Source organism: Engystomops pustulosus, chromosome 5 (genome assembly GCF_040894005.1).
Source record: "Engystomops pustulosus chromosome 5, aEngPut4.maternal, whole genome shotgun sequence".
Lineage (NCBI taxonomy): Eukaryota > Metazoa > Chordata > Amphibia > Anura > Leptodactylidae > Engystomops > Engystomops pustulosus.
This window is the reverse complement of record NC_092415.1, coordinates 205,021,021-205,037,310: the sequence shown is the minus strand read 5'-3', so window position 1 is coordinate 205,037,310 and position 16,290 is coordinate 205,021,021.

Genomic DNA, 16,290 nt, shown 5'->3' with positions numbered 1-16,290 from the left:
GATAAGTAATGTCATGTATGTACACAGTGACTGCACCAGCAGCAGAATAGTGAGTGCAGCTCTGGAGTATAATACAGGATGTAACTCAGGATCAGTACAGGATAAGTAATGTCATGTATGTACACAGTGACTGCACCAGCAGCAGAATAGTGAGTGCAGCTCTGGGGTATAATACAGGATGTAACTCAGGATCAGTACAGGATAAGTAATGTCATGTATGTACACAGTGACTGCACCAGCAGCAGAATAGTGAGTGCAGCTCTGGGATATAATACAGGATGTAACTCAGGATCAGTACAGGATAAGTAATGGCATGTATGTACACAGTGACTGCACCAGCAGCAGAATAGTGAGTGCAGCTCTGGAGTATAATACAGGATGTAACTCAGGATCAGTACAGGATAAGTAATGTCATGTATGTACAGTGACTGCACCAGCACCAGAATAGTGAGTGCAGCTCTGGGGTATAATACAGGATGTAACTCAGGATCAGTACAGGATAAGTAATGTCATGTATGTACACAGTGACTGCACCAGCAGCAGAATAGTGAGTGCAGCTCTGGGGTATAATACAGGATGTAACTCAGGATCAGTACAGGATAAGTAATGGCATGTATGTACACAGTGACTGCACCAGCAGCAGAATAGTGAGTGCAGCTCTGGAGTATAATACAGGATGTAACTCAGGATCAGTACAGGATAAGTAATGTCATGTATGTACACAGTGACTGCACCAGCAGCAGAATAGTGAGTGCAGCTCTGGAGTATAATACTGGATGTAACTCAGGATCAGTACAGGACAAGTAATGTCATGTATGTACACAGTGACTGCACCAGCAGCAGCAGAATAGTGAGTGCAGCTCTGGAGTATAATCTTTATCCTCTGCTGTTCCTTCCTCCCTCTTGTTCCTCTCCGGTATGTCGCACATTATAGCCGCTCGGCTGGATACGGCACAGCGCGCGTCTCGTTGTGATTGTAGCTATTATGATACAATCTCTTGGATTCCAGAAATGGGTTTCGCGGTATAAACTGCGGTTAAATAGGATTTCGCGTCTTGTCAATGGCGCCGCTGGATCGGGGGAGGTGTAAATTGTCACTGAGATTGTTAACAATTGTCAGGAGATAAATAACCGGATATAGAAGCGGCGGGATCTGTAGATACTATGTACATTCCTGACACAGTGTAACGAAGCTCCAGCTGAAACACAGTATTATGGGCGCTGTTTCTGTAGGTTCTTTAGATTTTAGTGATTATAAGGGTTAATGACGGGTGCGGGTTAATGATTGAATATCAGGCGACTTGTTATTAAGCAACTAATGTACACGAATCACTGAGGCCTTTGGTACATTTTACCAAGTAGAACCGAAATCTCTGCGTCACTAAGCACAAAGGATTGTTCCTAATTCTCCACAGTAGAAGCGTCGGTGCTGGTTCTTTACGGAAAAAGCGTAAAAGCATCGGTGCTTGTTCTTTACGGAAAAAGGGTAAGAGCGTCGGTGCCGGTTCTTTGCGGTAAGAGCGTCGGTGCCGGTTCTTTGCGGTAAGAGCGTCGGTGCCGGTTCTTTGCGGTAAGAGCGTCGGTGCCGGTTCTTTGCGGTAAGAGCGTCGGTGCCGGTTCTTTGCGGTAAATCATGAATGGGTTTTAGTAATAGAGCAATAAAGAAAGATTTCAGTTCTGATTCTCTACAGTAACAGCATTAATGCTAAATGTCCAAAGACGTCGCTTCAGTGCTGGCCCTGGAAGGAAATCCATTATGATAAACCTGGGACACTTAATCATAGATCTTATATTTGTTATCCCTGGCCTCCTTACTTCTAATATCAAATTTTACAATGAGCCAGAAGGGCTCTGGGGGTGTTAACAAAGCCCCTCCATGCTGTAGCTTCACAGGATGTTACACTGCAGGAGCATTTCTTCCTCTCACTGTGTGAGATTACATCAAGCAAAGGGAGAAAATGTTCTGAGGAGCATGGAGGGGGAGACAGTGTAACAGCCTGCGAAGCTACGGCTTGGAGGGGCTCTGGTATTGCTCTAGAGCAGTGATGGCGAACCTATGGCACTGGTGCCAGAGGTGGCACTTGGAGCCCTTTCTGTGGGCACTCAGGCCATCACCAGAGATGACTCCAGGTATCTTCCTGCAGTCCCAGACAGCCCAGGACTTGCTATGCACAGAGCTATTTTAAAGTGACAGCTGTACCTGGGGCTATTTTCTGCTTTATTGGTGTCCTCAGGTGCTGGTATCAATGAAAACTGTGACAGAGAAGGGAGTATAAATCACAAATAGAATTTCTGTGTTGGCACTTTGCGATAAATAAGCGGGTCTTTGTTGTAGTTTGGGCACTCGGTCTCTAAAAGGTTCGCCATCACTGCTCTAGAGCCTTTAGGCTCCTTAGCATATTTTTACAAGTTGATTTTAGAAGAATGGAGGCCATGGATAACAAAAATAAGTTTTACACAGTCACGGTGCCCGGATCTGTGAGTAAGTGTCCCCTGGTTTGGATGTCCATTTATTAAGCTTTAGTGTTGATTCTTTGATAGTTAACCATTAAGAATGGATTCAGTACAGAACCGGCTTATGTAGTGGATCCTGTAAGAGAGGAATTAGTGCTGGTTCTCTACAGTAAAAGCAATAATGCCAGAATATCACAGCTACAGCATTAACGGGTTGTAGCATTGGGTTTTTACAGTTAGTTCTTGGTGTCCACTGATGAAGTTCTAGATGGACCCAGGAAAGGATCAGTACTTGTTACTTAAAGGGAATGCATTAAAGGGGAGGCCTGACTAGTGGCTTTAAACAAAGGCCTTAGTGATGGTTCTTTACAGTAAAAGCGTTAATGCTACATGTGCACTTCTAGAACTTTACTGCTTTTGTTTTTGAGCAAAACCATCAAGAGCGAAACATCATCAGAATTGAGTTTAGTTCAAGGTCCAGAAGTATAGAATCTGGTACTCTGTACAGCCGGTATAACCTGGGGATCTCCTGTATATAATGATATATGTACAGCCGGTATAACCTGGGGATCTCCTGTATATAATGATATATGTACAGCTGGTATAACCTGGGGATCTCCTGTATATAATGATATATGTACAGCCTGTATAACCTGGGGATCTCCTGTATATAATGATATATGTACAGCCGGTATAACCTGGGGATCTCCTGTATATAATGATATATGTACAGCCGGTATAACCCGGGGATCTCCTGTATATAATGATATATGTACAGCCGGTATAACCTGGGGATCTCCTGTATATAATGATATATGTACAGCCGGTATAACCCGGGGATCTCCTGTATATAATGATATATGTACAGCCGGTATAACCCGGGGATCTCCTGTATATAATGATATATGTACAGCCGGTATAACCCGGGGATCTCCTGTATATAATGATATATGTACAGCCGCTATAACCTGGGGACCTCCTGTATATAGTGATATATGTACAGCCGGTATAACCTGGAGATCTCCTGTATATAATGATATATGTACAGCCGGTATAACCTGGGGATCTCCTGTATATAATGATATATGTACAGCCGGTATAACCTGGGGATCTCCTGTATATAATGATATATGTACAGCCGGTATAACCTGGGGATCTCCTGTATATAATGATATATGTACAGCCGGTATAACCTGGGGATCTCCTGTATATAATGATATATGTACAGCCGGTATAACCTGGGGATCTCCTGTATATAATGATATATGTACAGCCGGTATAACCCGGGGATCTCCTGTATATAATGATATATGTACAGCCGGTATAACCTGGGGATCTCCTGTATATAATGATATATGTACAGCCGGTATAACCTGGGGATCTCCTGTATATAATGATATATGTACAGCCGCTATAACCTGGGGATCTCCTGTATATAATGATATATGTACAGCCGCTATAACCTGGGGATCTCCTGTATATAATGATATATGTACAGCCGGTATAACCTGGGGATCTCCTGTATATAATGATATATGTACAGCCGGTATAACCCGGGGATCTCCTGTATATAATGATATATGTACAGCCGGTATAACCTGGGGATCTCCTGTATATAATGATATATGTACAGCCGGTATAACCCGGGGATCTCCTGTATATAATGATATATGTACAGCCGGTATAACCCGGGGATCTCCTGTATATAATGATATATGTACAGCCGGTATAACCCGGGGATCTCCTGTATATAATGATATATGTACAGCCGCTATAACCTGGGGATCTCCTGTATATAGTGATATATGTACAGCCGCTATAACCTGGGGATCTCCTGTATATAGTGATATATGTACAGCCGGTATAACCTGGGGATCTCCTGTATATAATGATACATGTACAGCCGGTATAACCTGGAGATCTCCTGTATATAATGATATATGTACAGCCGGTATAACCTGGGGATCTCCTGTATATAATGATATATGTACAGCCGGTATAACCTGGGGATCTCCTGTATATAATGATATATGTACAGCCGGTATAACCTGGGGATCTCCTGTATATAATGATATATGTACAGCCGGTATAACCTGGGGATCTCCTGTATATAATGATATATGTACAGCCGGTATAACCCGGGGATCTCCTGTATATAATGATATATGTACAGCCGGTATAACCCGGGGATCTCCTGTATATAATGATATATGTACAGCCGGTATAACCTGGGGATCTCCTGTATATAATGATATATGTACAGCCGGTATAACCTGGGGATCTCCTGTATATAATGATATATGTACAGCCGCTATAACCTGGGGATCTCCTGTATATAATGATATATGTACAGCCGCTATAACCTGGGGATCTCCTGTATATAATGATATATGTACAGCCGGTATATGTTATATATCTTCTTGTATGTTTATCTTGGTGTGGGATGAGAAGGGTTAAGGCTGATAATAATATGACTTCTTGCAGTAATGCTGCCATAAAGTGCTTCTATAACCCACTGAGAGTAATACAAACCTATAATTAGACTCTTCTCTCAGCAGTCACATTAGGGAACATTAGGATTAGGTACTGAATCTTATGCACGTCCCATGTATCAGTGTAACGCTCGCTCTGTGGACATGGAGCACAGGATTTTTCAACAAGATAAGAAATGTTTAATTATATCTGCTGTTTAGGGTCTATGTCGTTTTTACAGAAAATGTGTTGCCAGCCAGTGTTATGTATTGTCCCTGGAGAGATGTGTAATCAGACCTCACACTGCTGTGCTCTGTACTCTCTGCAGCCAGTGTTATGTATTGTCCCTGGAGAGATGTGTAATCAGACCTCACACTGCTGTGCTCTGTGCTCTCTGAAGCCAGTGTTATGTATTGTCCCTGGAGAGATGTGTAATCAGACCTCACACTGCTGTGCTCTGTGCTCTCTGAAGCCAGTGTTATGTATTGTCCCTGGAGAGATGTGTAATCAGACCTCACACTGCTGTGCTCTGTGCTCTCTGCAGCCAATGTTATGTATTGTCCCTGGAGAGATGATTACATATCTCTCGGGGGACAGTAGCTATCACTGGCTGCAGAGAGCACAGAGCACAGCAGTGTGAGGACATACCCCTAGTACACCCAAAGCTACAGTCCTGGAATATAAATCCATACATCACAGTCCTGCTGCTACTAAAAACATACACAAACTTATGATTACATATCTCTCGGGGGACAGTAGCTATCACTGGCTGCAGAGAGCACAGAGCACAGCAGTGTGAGGTTTCTAAATCCATGTATCACAGGGATTATAAATAACAGATTTCCACATCGCAGAGGATTTGGTGCTGTGTGTCAGGGATAATGATATTATAGAGATGTGTAATGGATTGTTGCGCTCTCTCTGCGCTCCGGGTTTGTTTCCATCGCTCGATTCGCACTTTATCCGGGAATCCTCCATCGTGTAATGTCCCTGAGCGGGATCTTCATTGTGCGGGGGGCGACTCCATCAGAATAATAACCTTTTGTCTGCTGTAATCCCCCCCCCCCCCCTCCCGCGGATACATTGTAACCATTAGCGCAAATTCTTTGTCATAATAATTACAGCGTTGTGCGCCCGCCGCGCCTCGCCGCTCACAAAGTGACTCACAGTTCAGCGCCGCGACAATGTGTCATGAACACAAACAAGGCTGATATAATATATCGCTGATCGCGGGGGAGGGCGGATGATGGGGGTCAAGATCAGCCACCCCTCCCCCCATCACTAGCAAAGTTTGGAATGAACCTGGACTTTTTGATTCGGGTCCTCTAAACACTACGTAAGGTGGACGTAGCACTGTCGTCATGCAGCCGGATTGCAATTAGGTTTTACAACCCGAATGGGGTTGAGCTGCAGTACCAAGAGCAGCCACTGTACAATGCAGGGAGCTGTCATTTCTTTAAGGAGTGCAGTGACAACAGAATTTATCCGAATTCTGCAATGTCTTGAGGAAGCTCAATGATAGGAGTGGATGGTGTAGGACCATATAACCATAGGGACAAGAGCTCAGTGAAGATAAAGTTACATAGGACCAATGCAGATCCCTATTAACCCGCATGGACGTCCACCTGGGGGGCCCATGGCCGACAAGACTGTGCACCCAGCTACAGATTATCCCTGCTGATGGTGGCTGTATATACAGTAATCTCCTGAGCTCCCCCTAGTGGTGGCTGTATATACAGTATGTAGTAATCTCCTGAGCTCCCCCTAGTGGTGGCTGTATATGCAGTATGCAGTAATCTCCTGAGCTCCCCCTAGTGGTGGCTGTATATACAGTATGTAGTAATATCCTGAGCTCCTCCTAGTGGTGGCTGTATATACAGAATGTAGTGATCTCCTGAGCTCCCCCTAGTGGCGGCTGTATATACAGTATGCAGTAATCTCCTGAGCTCCCCCCTACTGATGGCTGTATATACAGTATGTAATAATTTCCTGAGCTCCCCCTAGTGTTGGCTGTATATACAGTATGTAGTAATCTCCTGAGCTCCCCCTAGTGTTGGCTGTATATACAGTATGTAGTAATCCCCTGTCCCCCCCCTAGTGGTGGCTGTATATACAGTATGTAGTAATCCCCTAGTGGTGGCTGTATATACAGTATGTAGTAATCTCCTGAGCTCCTCCTAGTGGTGGCTGTATATACAGTATGTAGTAATCCCCTGTGCTCCCCCTAGTGGTGGCTGTATATACAGTATGTAGTAATCTCCTGAGCTCCTCCTAGTGTTGGCTGTATATACAGTATGTAGAAATCCCCTGTCCTCCCTCTAGTGGTGGCTGTATATACAGTATGTAGTAATCTCCTGAGATCCTCCTAGTGGTGGCTGTATATACAGTATATAGTAATCTCCTGAGCTCCCCCTAGTGGTGGCTGTATATACAGTATGTAGTAATCTCCTGAGCTCCCCCCTAGTGGTGACTATATATACAATATGTAGTAATCTCCTGAGCTCCCCCCTAGTGGTGGTTGTATATACAGTATGTAGTAATCTCCTGAGCTCCCCCTAGTGGTGGCTTTATATACAGTATGTAGTAATCTCCTGAGCTCCCCCTAGTGTTGGCTGTATATACAGTATGTAGTAATCTCCTGAGCTCCCCCTAGTGTTGGCTGTATATACAGTATGTAGTAATCTCCTGAGCTCCCCCTAGTGGTGGCTGTATATACAGTATGTAGTAATCTCCTGAGCTCCCCCTAGTGGTGGCTGTATATACAGTATGTAGTAATCCCCTGTCCTCCCCCTTAGTGGTGGCTGTATATACAGTATGTAGTAATCCCCTGTCCTCCCCCTTAGTGGTGGCTGTATATACAGTATATAGTAATCTCCTGAGCTCCTCCTAGTGGTGGCTGTATATACAGTATGTAGTAATCTCCTGAGCTCCCCCTAGTGTTGGCTTTATATACAGTATGTAGTAATCTCCTGAGCTCCCCCTAGTGGTGGCTGTATATACAGTATATAGTAATCTCCTGAGCTCCCCCTAGTGGTTGCTGTATATACAGTATGTAGTAATATCCTGAGCTCCCCCTAGTGGTGGCTGAATATACAGTATGTAGTAATCTCCTGAGCTTCCCCTAGTGGTGGCTGTATCTACAGTATGTAGTAATATCCTGAGCTCCCCCTAGTGGTGGCTGTATATACAGTATGTAGTAATCTCCTGTGCTCCCCCTAGTGGTGGCTGTATATACAGAATGTAGTAATCTCCTGAGCTCCTCCTAGTGGTGGTTGTATATACAGTATGTAGTAATCTCCTGAGCTCCCCCTAGTGGTGGCTGTATATACAGTATGTAGTAATCTCCTGAGCTCCTTCTAGTGGTGGCTGTATATACAGTATATAGTAATCTCCTGAGCTCCTCCTAGTGGTGGCTGTATATACAGTATGTAGTAATCTCCTGAGCTCCCCCTAGTGTTGGCTGTATATACAGTATGTAGTAATCTCCTGAGCTCCTCCTAGTGGTGGTTGTATATACAGTATGTAGTAATCTCCTGAGCTCCCCCTAGTGGTGGCTGTATATACAGTATGTAGTAATCTCCTGAGCTCCTTCTAGTGGTGGCTGTATATACAGTATATAGTAATCTCCTGAGCTCCTCCTAGTGGTGGCTGTATATACAGTATGTAGTAATCTCCTGAGCTCCCCCTAGTGTTGGCTGTATATACAGTATGTAGTAATCTCCTGAGCTCCCCCTAGTGGTGGCTGTATATACAGTATGTAGTAATCTCCTGAGCTCCCCCTAGTGGATGCTGTATATACAGTATGTAGTAATATCCTGAGCTCCCCCTAGTGGTGGCTGTATATACAGTATGTAGTAATCTCCTGAGCTCCTCCTAGTGGTGGTTGTATATACAGTATGTAGTAATCTCCTGAGCTCCCCCTAGTGGTGGCTGTATATACAGTATGTAGTAATCTCCTGAGCTCCCCCTAGTGGTGGCTGTATATACAGTATATAGTAATCTCCTGAGCTCCCCCTAGTGGATGCTGTATATACAGTATGTAGTAATATCCTGAGCTCCCCCTAGTGGTGGCTGTATATACAGTATGTAGTAATCTCCTGAGCTCCTCCTAGTGGTGGTTGTATATACAGTATATAGTAATCTCCTGAGCTCCCCCTAGTGGATGCTGTATATACAGTATGTAGTAATATCCTGAGCTCCCCCTAGTGGTGGCTGAATATACAGTATGTAGTAATCTCCAGAGCTCCCTCTAGTGGTGGCTGTATATACAGTATGTAGTAATCTCCAGAGCTCCCCCTAGTGGTGGCTGTATATACAGCATGTAGTAATCTCCAGAGCTCCTCCTAGTGGTGGCTGTATATACAGTATGTAGTAATCTCCTGAGCTCCCCCTAGTGGTGGCTGAATATACAGTATGTAGCTGTGCCTGAAATTTGTCATGTAACTTCAGCTATACAGTTAATATAACTTTATAAATGACTCCCTCAATAAACAATTGCAGTATAGAGAGGTAATGAAAGGTGCCGGAGTCTTCCTCCTTGTGTACTGACCTCTCGCTGCTCCTCACAACCTGCTGAAATATTTACACACGGGAACATCTGTTACTAGTAAACCACCAGAGCGGAGAAATCAGGTTATGTTATTGTGGTGTCCCCCCCCCCCCCCCCCATCATCCGATTCACAGAACTAACTCGTGTCATGTTGTCATGTGTTATTCACACGGGGGAAGGTGGACGAGTGGATCCGATTGGTCTCCAATTCTAATGCACTGGGGTCTCTAGTTGATTCCTGTGATCTGAGAAGGTGTCCAGACCATCCAGTTACTACAGACAAGAGTCCTGCAGGAAAATCATGTTCCTTTTGGGAGAGGTCCTAACAACTCTGAATAGATGTCAGAAGGAGACCGACTAGAGAATTATTTGGGTCCAGGGGTGGATAAGACCCCCATGGCTCCTGGGCTGTATGAATATTATGGCCCCTACAAGTCTGGAATCACTTCCTACATCTGGTACTAGAAGCAGCTTCTTGGGGAAGGGAGGACGTGTCCCATCTGCTGCTTTCAATCTGTGGTGTCAGGACCTTTTGTAGGACCTTCAAAGGTTCTGAAATGGCTCTTGTGTACATGTGTGTTACAAAGAGCTGAGCTACTGTATCTAAGCTGTCATTATAGAGGTACCTACCATAGATAGAGCTGAGCTACTGTATCTAAGCTGACATTATAGAGGTACCTACCATAGATATAGATGGGGTGCTGTATCTAAGCTGTCATTATAGAGGTACCTACCATAGATATAGATGGGGTGCTGTATCTAAGCTGTCATTATAGATATACCTACCATAGATAGAGATGGGGTGCTGTATCTAAGCTGTCATTATAGAGATACCTACCATAGATAGAGATGGGGTGCTGTATCTAAGCTGTCATTATAGAGGTACCTACCATAGATAGAGCTGAGCTACTGTATCTAAGCTGACATTATAGAGGTACCTACCATTGATAGAGATGGGGTGCTGTATCTAAGCTGTCATCATAGAGATACCTACCATAGATAGAGATGGGGTGCTGTATCTAAGCTGCCATTGTAGGGATATCTACCTTACATAAAGCTGAACTACTGCATCTAAGCTGCTATAACATATGAATGTGCCATAGACCGAGGTAAGCCAGTATATCTAGGTTGTCCTTATAGAGGTATCTACCATACATAGCGCAGATCCGTGGTTTGGAAGTTCCTATGTTCTGCCTGTAGTCTGTAGTTTGCAGGACCAGTATGGGAGCAGAATAGGACCAGTATATGAGCAATATAGGAGCAGTATAGGACTAGTATAGGAGCCATATATGACTAGTTTAGCAGCAGTATAGGACTAGTATAGGAGCAATATAGGACTAGTTTAGCAGCAGTATAGGACTAGTTTAGGAGCAGTATTGGACTAGTATAGGAGCCATATAGGACTAGTTTAGGAGCAGTATGGGAACAGTATAGGAGCTGTGGGCTGTATAGTGAGGATGAGGAGGGGGAACCTTGTAACAATCTGCTCATGTAGCAGCAGAACGTGGATACAAGATGTTGTGTTACAGCCAGAAAGCAGCAGAAGTCAGATATGTAAAGCAGCGAGTGCAGCGTCTGTCACCATTATATAAAGTGATGCTGGGAGCCGCCGGGTAATAATAATCAGGACCTGTACTATTATAACACAGCCTGGTCCTGAGAATGAAGGATACATCAGTCTAAGAGTACACCGTCACTAATATACAATATACTGTAACTGAATTTACAAGACTAAGTTAGATACAATGGGGCACATTCACTTACCCGGCCGCTGGAGGTCACAGTAAGTGCATTGATCGTGTATAATGCGCTGTGCGGGGAGTCACTAAGATTGTGCGCTCGATATCCTGCATGTGTCGCTTCCCCGCTCAGGTCCCCGGAGTTCACCTTCTTCTTCCTGGTGCATGTAAGTGCATTGTCCGTGTATAATGCGCTGTGCGGGGAGTCACTAAGATCGTGCGCCCGATATCCTGCATGTGTCGCTTCCCCGCTCAGGTCCCCGGAGTTCACCTTCTTCTTCCTGGTGCATGTAAGTGCATTGTCTGTGTATAATGCGCTGTGCGGGGAGTCACTAAGATCGTGCGCCCGATATCCTGCATGTGTCGCTTCCCCGCTCAGGTCCCCGGAGTTCACCTTCTTCTTCCTGGTGCATGTAAGTGCATTGTCCGTGTATAATGCGCTGTGCGGGGAGTCACTAAGATCGTGCGCCCGATATCCTGCATGTGTCGCTTCCCCGCTCAGGTCCCCGGAGTTCACCTTCTTCTTCCTGGTGCATGTAAGTGCATTGTCCGTGTATAATGCGCTGTGCGGGGAGTCACTAAGATCGTGCGCCCGATATCCTGCATGTGTCGCTTCCCCGCTCAGATCCCCGGAGTTCACCTTCTTCTTCCTGGTGCATGTAAGTGCATTGTCCATGTATAATGCGCTGTGCGGGGAGTCACTAAGATCGTGCGCCCGATATCCTGCATGTGTCGCTTCCCCGCTCAGGTCCCCGGAGTTCACCTTCTTCTTCCTGGTGCATGTAAGTGCATTGTCCGTGTATAATGCGCTGTGCGGGGAGTCACTAAGATCGTGTGCCCGATATCCTGCATGTGTCGCTTCCCCGCTCAGGTCCCCGGAGTTCACCTTCTTCTTCCTGGTGCATGTAAGTGCATTGTCCGTGTATAATGCGCTGTGCGGGGAGTCACTAAGATTGTGCACCTGATATCCTGCATGTGTCGCTTCCCCGCTCAGGTCCCCGGTGTTCACCTTCTTCTTGGTGCATGTAAGTGCATGGTCTTGTGACACAATTTTAAAGTTAAAACCCGCGCTCAGTCCGAAACCGTCGGGTCGACGGCCGAGCCCCCCCCCCCCTGATTTCTGTCGCATGAAAGCATCGCAGCTGTGCCACAATCCGACGAAAGTGCAATCCGCGACCATTAGTAAATAAGCCCCAATGTCACTAGACATGAATAGACTAAAACTTTATTAAGTTTAGCTTCCGGTGACGGCAATGAGCAATCACAGCCATGGCTAGTAACCAGAGGCGTCAATCTGCCGGATTGGCTGCACGGCCGCGTACATGGACCCCTGACCACACCCGAACCCCAGACCCAAACCTGTCTCCACCAATAGGCTACAGGACAGTTCCCTTCTCACAATACGATGGCTACAACCCAGCTTTTCCAAAAACCGATGAAAAAAACCTGTATTTTATGGACACTTGGCTCCTTTAAAAAAAATTCCACCTTACAGTTTTTATGGGGAATTCATGAAGAACAAATCTCTCCGTGTCAGAAGTGATGGTGACCGCGTTATCTGGACGATAAGCCTGGAATGTGTTTTTGTGCATTTTCACGCGCAGTACATGAAAGCCGTGACTTCTCTGAATGTTGAGTGTTTTCCATCTTGTTGTGATTCTGTCGCCGTATTATATGATGGAGAAATAAATGGCTGCACATCAGAAAAGGCGCCGGCGTCTGCTCCTCCATCCCGCAAAGATGTTTGCCTTGGCAACACAAAAAACCTCCCACGGCTCATCTCACATTCTTCTGTTATCAGCGCAGCGAATTGTGCCCCATAACAAATTCAGCTCTGCTACATCGTACTTAGCAGGCAAGTATTTGTAAATGCTAGATAATGGATACATTAGTACATTCATCAATGCCAGCTAGATTTTACCTTTTTACCACTAATTACATGCTGAAAAGTTGTAAATAGCTACTCCTGACCACTGCTGGCTATGATAGAAAGGTGTCAGGACACAGGACATGGCAGCTCGCTGTGTATGGGGGGTGTAGTCACAGAGAGGTCAGAGCCCCCATGCTGACCCCTGACCACTGCTGGCTATGATAGAAAGGTGTCAGGACACACAGGACATGGCAGCTCGCTGTGTATGGGGGGTGTGGTCACAGAGGGGTCAGAGCACCCATGCTGACCCCTGACCACTGCTGGCTATGATAGAAAGGTGTCAGGACACACAGGACATGGCAGCTCGCTGTGTATGGGGGTGTAGTCACAGAGGGGTCAGAGCGCCCATGCTGACCCCTGACCACTGCTGGCTATGATAGAAAGGTGTCAGGACACACAGGACATGGCAGCTCGCTGTGTATGGGGGGTATAGTCACAGAGGGGTCAGAGCGCCCATGCTGACCCCTGACCACTGCTGGCTATGATAGAAAGGTGTCAGGACACACAGGACATGGCAGCTCGCTGTGTATGGGGGTGTAGTCACAGAGGGGTCAGAGCACCCATGCTGACCCCTGACCACTGCTGGCTATGATAGAAAGGTGTCAGGACACACAGGACATGGCAGCTCGCTGTGTATGGGGGGTATAGTCACAGAGGGGTCAGAGCGCCCATGCTGACCCCTGACCACTGCTGGCTATGATAGAAAGGTGTCAGGACACACAGGACATGGCAGCTCGCTGTGTATGGGGGTGTAGTCACAGAGGGGTCAGAGCGCCCATGCTGACCCCTGACCACTGCTGGCTATGATAGAAAGGTGTCAGGACACAGGCCATGGCAGCTCGCTGTGTATGGGGGATGTAGTCACAGAGGGGTCAGAGCGCCCATGCTGACCCCTGACCACTGCTGGCTATGATAGAAAGGTGTCAGGACACAGTACATGGCAGCTCGCTGTGTATGGGGGATGTAGTCACAGAGGGGTCAGAGCGCCCATGCTGACCGCTGACCACTGCTGGCTATGATAGAAAGGTGTCAGGACACAGGACATGGCAGCTCACTGTGTATGGTGGGTGTAGTCACAGAGGGGTCAGAGCACCCATGCTGACCCCTGACCACTGCTGGCTATGATAGAAAGGTGTCAGCACACACAGGACATGGCAGCTCGCTGTGTATGGGGGGTGTAGTCACAGACAGGTCAGAGCGCCCATGCTGACCCCTGACCACTGCTGGCTATGATAGAAAGGTGTCAGGACACACAGGACATGGCAGCTCGCTGTGTATGGGGGGTGTAGTCACAGACAGGTCAGAGCGCCCATGCTGACCACTGACCACTGCTGGCTATGATAGAAAGGTGTCAGGACACACAGGACATGGCAGCTCGCTGTGTATGGGGGGTGCAGTCACGTTATTAAAAAAAAAAGTCTCAGTGAAGTTGATGATCATTGTTATATTATGTCCTGATACAATGTAACATTCGGCCTCCGCTGTCCTGTGCTGACCTTGCACTTACAACTCGTCCTGTTTTTAAAATAGATTTTGCAATGTGAGAAGAGCAGCGCATTAGTCAGGCCGAGCTGTGTTACTGTTCATTAAAATAAAAGAATGGCCGCTGCTGGATCATCATGTAATGTCATGTGACAAGCGCCCTTGGGGTGAGCGGGGGCTCATATAGCCCTTCTACAGTCATGGCCATAAGTTCTGAGAATGATACAAATGGTAATTGTTACAAAGTCTCCGGCATCAGGTTTTATAATGGTAATTTGCATATTCTCCAGAATGTTATAAAGAGGGATCAGCTCAACAGCAATTAATTGCAAAGTCAATATTTGCCTAGAAAATGAACTTTTTCCCCCAAAACACATTTCCCCTTCATTGCAGACGCCTTAGGCGGAGCAGCTGCCATGGTGTCAGTGATGTCCCCAGTAACACAGGTGCGGGGGCTGATGGGGACAGGGCTGGGGACAATCTGTCAGGATTAAGTAAGAATTACACCCCTGGACACTTTACAAGGAGGCTGGTGCTTGGCATCATTGTTTCTCTTCTGGTAACCATGGTTATCTCTAAAGAAACACGTGCAGTCATCATTGCACTGCACAAAACTGGCCACAGGGAAGAGTATCGCAGCGAGAAAGATTGCCCCTCAGTCACCAATCTATCACATCATCAAGGAATCCAAGGAGAGAGGCTCCATTGTTACCAAAAAGGCTCCAGGAGCCCAAGAAGGAGCAGCAAGCGCCAGGAGCGTCTCTTACAAGTGTCTCAGCTTGGGGATGGGGCTCCCAGCATTGCAGAGCTCAGGAATGGCAGCAGCAGGTGTGAGGCATCTGCAGGCACTGTGACACTGCGGAGACTCCTGGAGCAAGGCCTGGTGTCCAGGAGGGCAGCACAGAAGCCGCTTCTCTCCAGGGACCATCAGGGACAGACGGATATTCTGCAGGAGGTGCAGGGAGTGGACGCTGAGGACTGGGGGACAGACGGATATTCTGCAGGAGGTGCAGGGAGTGGACGCTGAGGACTGGGGGACAGACTGATATTCTGCAGGAGGTGCAGGGAGGGGACGCTGAGGACTGGGGGACAGACGGATATTCTGCAGGAGGTGCAGGGAGTGGACGCTGAGGACTGGGGGACAGACGGATATTCTGCAGGAGGTGCAGGGAGTGAACGCTGAGGATTCTGATGAATCCCCTTTCTGATTGTTGGGAGAAGAGTATTATAGTAGTTATATTCCTGTACATAGGGGACAGTATTATAGTAGTTATATTCCTGTACATAGGGGGCAGTATTATAGTAGTTATATTCCTGTACATAGGGGGCAGTATTATAGTAGTTATATTCTTGTACATAGGGAGCAGTATTATAGTAGTTATATTCTTGTACATAGGGGCAGTATTATAGTAGTTATATTCCTGTACATAGGGGGCAGTATTATAGTAGTTATATTCTTGTACATAGGGGGCAGTATTATAGTAGTTATATTCTTGTACATAGGGGGCAGTATTATAGTAGTTATATTCTTGTACATAGGGGGCAGTATTATAGTAGTTATATTCTTGTACATAGGGGCAGTATTATAGTAGTTATATTCCTGTACATAGGGGGCAGTATTATAGTAGTTATATTCTTGTACATAGGGGGCAGTATTATAGTAG